This window comes from Piliocolobus tephrosceles, unplaced genomic scaffold, assembly GCF_002776525.5.
Source record: "Piliocolobus tephrosceles isolate RC106 unplaced genomic scaffold, ASM277652v3 unscaffolded_32575, whole genome shotgun sequence".
Lineage (NCBI taxonomy): Eukaryota > Metazoa > Chordata > Mammalia > Primates > Cercopithecidae > Piliocolobus > Piliocolobus tephrosceles.
Window position 1 is genome coordinate 17,092 of NW_022316060.1, and position 4,520 is coordinate 21,611.

The following is a 4,520-nucleotide window of genomic DNA, read 5'->3' on the forward strand; positions in this document are numbered from 1 at the left end:
TATATATATATATATATATATATTTTTTTTTGAGATGCAGTCTTGTTCTGTCACCCAGGCTGGAGTCTCACTGTGTTGCCCAGGCTGGAGTGCAGTGGCGCCCGCCTCGCCTTCCAAAGTGCTGGGATTACAGGTGTGAGCCACCGCGCCTGGCCAATAATAATAATAATAAAAAAAATTGGTCATCATCACACGTTCCTGGCACAGTGCTCCTAAAACCTGTAAAATTTCCTTAGTGAAAAGAGGTAAATAGAGTGTCTTTGGTAATTCATAAGAAGCCCCTTTCAACTACACCTGAATTTAAGTGACTGAAGTGACTGGACAGCCCCTAGATAACCCCAGGATGTGGGCTGGCTGCCAGGAGAACCAGTTATGTGACTAAAAGGCTGAAACTTTCAGCTCGCCCCACCCTATGCCAAAGGAGAGGAGCCAATGATTTAATCAATCATGCTCCATGAAACCCCAAAAGTATTGAATTCTGAAAGCTTCTGAGCTGGTGAACACATTGAGGTGCTAGGAAGGTGTTCCACCTGGAGGGAGCATGGAGCACCTTCCCCCCAGTCTTGTCCTATGCATTTATTTAGTTGGCTGTTCCTGAGTTGCACCTTTTATAATGAACTGGTAAATATAAGTAAAGTGTTTCCCTGAGTTCTGCAAGCCATTCTAGCAAATTGTCAAACCCATGGATGTCATAGGAAGCTGTGATGTGTAGGAAGTTGGTCAGAAGTGTGGGAAGTCTGGGCTTGCCGTTAGCATCTGAAATCGGGGCAGTTGTGTGAGACTGAACTCTTTAATTTGTGGGTTCTGACATTAACTACAGGTGGATAGAGTCAGAATTGCATTACATTGGAGGACAGCTAGCTGGTCAGAGATTGGCCAGTGTGGAAAAAGATGCACAAATTTGATGTCAGGAGTGTTGTGTACATTTAGGGAACTAGTGTCTCCCCAGAATATTTAAATGTTATCATAGCCTTCTCACTAGAAAGTAAGTCCATGAGGAGGGTTTTGTTGTGTTCTTTGAGTATTCCCATTCCCAAGAACAGTTCCTAGCATGTAATAGGTGCTGAGCAAACATTTGTTGAATGAATGAATAAATCCTAAAAGAGGAAAACCAAAGAAATATCATAAAAACTGTGAATATGCAAACATGATTATTATAGAACGAGTGTGCTGGAACAGATTAAAATACACATATATAACCCTAGTTTATATTTTTTTGACATCCTGATTCATAAAACCCTAGTTCGTGAATAGTTGGGCAATCAAAGGAGAACCTTCCTAATACCAATATCTAATGTATCCTTTTTTATTTCTATCAGTAATCATATTGTTGTACTTTAATTACTTTTTTCTTTCTTTATTTTTGAGACAGAATTTCACTCTGTCACCCCAGGCTGGACTGCAGTGGTGTGATCTCGGCCCACTGTAACCGCTGCCCTCCAAGTTCAAGCGATTCTCCCGCTTCAGCCTCCCGAGTAGCTGGGATTACAGATGCGTGCCACCACAACTGGCTAATTTTTGTATTTTTAGTAGAGACGGGGTTGGCCAGGCTGGTCTCAAACTCCTGACCTCAGGTGATCCGCCCACCTCAGCCTCCCAAAGTGCTGGGATTACAGGTGTGAGCCACCGCATCCAGCCTTTTCTGTTTTTTTGTGTGTTTGTTTTTCCTGAGACAAGGTTGATACAGTTTGGCTGTGTCCCCACCCAAATCTAATTTTAAATTGTAGCTCCCATAATCCCCACGTGTCACGGGAGGGAGCCGGTAGGAGGTAATTGAATCATGGGTGTGGTTACCTCCATGTTACTGTTCTCACTCATGACAGTGAGTGAGTTCTCACAAGATCTGATTTTTTTTTTGTTTGAGACACAGTCTTGCTCTGTCGCCCAGGCTAGAGTGCAGTGGCGCAATCTCAGCTCACTGCAACCTCTGCCTCCTGGGTTCAAGAAATTCTCCTGCCTCAGCCTCCCAAGTAGCTGGGATTACAGGCATGCACCACCATGTCTGGCTAATTATTTTATATTTTTAGTAGAGATGGGGTTTCACCATGTTGGTCAGTCTGGTCTCAAACTCCTGAGCTCAAATGATCCACTCGCCTTGGCCTCCCAAAGTGGTGGGATTACAGGTGTGAGCCACCATGCCCAGCTGATCTAATGGTTTTATAAGGGGCTTTTCTTTCTTTTGCTTGGCACTTCTCCTTCCTGCCATCATGTGAAGGACGTGTTTGCTTCCCCTTCTGCCATGATTGTAAGTTTCCTGAGGCCTTCCCAGCCATGTGGAACTATGAGTCAATTAAACTTCTTTCCTCTATCAATTACTCAGTCTTGGGCAGTTCCTTATAGCAGCGTGAGAGCAGACTAATATAAAGGTCTGGCTCTGTCACTCAGGCTGGAGGATTGCAGTGGCATGATCTTGGCCCACTGCAGCCTTGACCTCCTGGGTTCAAGGATCCTTCCACCTCAGCCTCCAAAGTAGCTGGGACTACAGACATGTGCCACTATGCCTATGTTGTCCAGGTTGGTCTCAAACTCTTGGGCTCAAGCGACTCTCCCTCCTCAGCCTCCAAAATGTTGGGATTACAGGTGTGAGCCACTGTACTTCAATTTCTAGTTGCTACTCCCATGTCATCTTCCTTTTTGGGATTTGTTTAGATTTTTTTTTTTTTTTTTCCGGAAAATCCCCTTAAAAATTTGTCACAAAGGATTAGGCTTTTTTGAATATCTTTATGTCTGAAAATATCTTTATTTTATCTTCACATTTGATGGATGCCTTAGTTAAGCATAGCATTTTAGGTCTAACACTTTTCTCCTCCATCTTTGAAGATGTTTTTCCAATTCCTTCTGGCACTTGGTGATGAGAAATATGAAAGTAGTCTGAATTTGGAAACTTTGCAAGTGACATGGTTTTTCAACTCCCACTACTGAAGACTTTTGGATTTCTGAAATCTCACTAGAAAGTGTGGACATTTTTAATTAGTCCTGTTTGATACTTGCTGGCTTATTTTTGCCTAAGTTAGGGGAAATTTTCTTTTGTTATTTATTTTCCCACTCTGTTGTCTTTGTTCTCTTCTTCTTTACCTTCTTTACCTTAAGATATCTTCCATCTGCTATCTTTCTGATTTATGTTCTGAGATACTTCCTCTACTGTGTCCTCTCAATTATTTGGTTCACAGCTAATCCCCTTGATCATTTTCCCAATCCTTTACAGTATTTTGGCAATCACTCATTCAGTTGTCTGATTAATGTCTTTTCACCGAAGACTTTTTGCACTATGCCATGTATCTTAACACTAATACATGGCATAGTACATTTGCAGTCTACCATAGTATACCATGTACACTAATTAGGACAATTTGAAATTCTCTTGTTTTCAGAGGTATTTCTATTTCTGACGGGGGTCTGCTATTCAGTTAGTTCATCTTGGTCCTTTATTTTTGTTTTTGTTTTGTTTTGTTTTGTAGTTGTTTGTTTTTTTGAGACAGGGTCTCACTTCTCTTGCCCAGGCTGAAGTGCAGTGGTGTGAACACAGCTCACAGCAGCCTCAACTTCCCAGGCTCAGATGATTCTCCCACCTCAGCCTCTCAAGTAGTTGGGACCACAGACATGTGCCACCATACTTGGCTAATTTTTTTTTTTTTTTGTATTTTTAGTAGAGACAAGGTTTTACCCTGTTGGCCAGGCTGGTCTTGAACTCCCAGGCTCAAGAGCTCCACCTGCCTCAGCCTCCCAAAGTGAGCCACCATGCCCACCCGGTCCTTTTCTTCCATGCTTCTGTGGCCTTTCCTCCTATTTAACAAGCTCTGACATTCACTCATAAGTAGGAGCAAAGCCCTCCATTGGTTAGTCTGGGCTGAGATGGGCTTGTGTGTTTCTGTATCAGTGATCTGTTTTCCAGCAGGCCTCTCCCTGAGGGGAGAGCTGGCAGCTTCCATGTAAGTGGCAGGGCATACTTCACTAAATAAAAGATGTGTGGGTGAGCAGTCTGGGGAACCCCACAATTGCTAAATTCAGGAGGGTTGTATTTCCAATGGAACAGGTTTCGTGTGTTTCTCTCCTAGGCAGAGCTGCCTGTCCTGCTCCCAACCCACATCTGCTATGGAGTTCTAAAGGCAGCGCTAGCTCTGCTCTCCTTCACCTGGGCATGAAGCACTTCATTGAGCGCCCTCCTTGGGCCGCCTGTCCACTTACTTTAGAAAACTGTTCATGCGCTTTATCCTGAGGGCAAAACACTCAAAACAGTGCCTAGTGCTTTGCAATGTGCTCAACAAATATTCGTTGAATGAATCATGGTGGAAGAGGAGAAGAGGGGGGAACTGATAGTCCCTGTAATTCCAAGCATGCTTCCTTAATGAATTACCCTAAAGATGGCTTCCTGGCACAGCCCTGCTCTTTTTGTTGACCATGGGTTCACCAGTTGCCAGGATTTCCTTCATTACATACCATGTGTTGGGCTAAGTGCAACTTCCTCTTCTTTTTCACCATTGATAGGATTCCACCTGCTGGCTCTTTCCTATAATTCCATA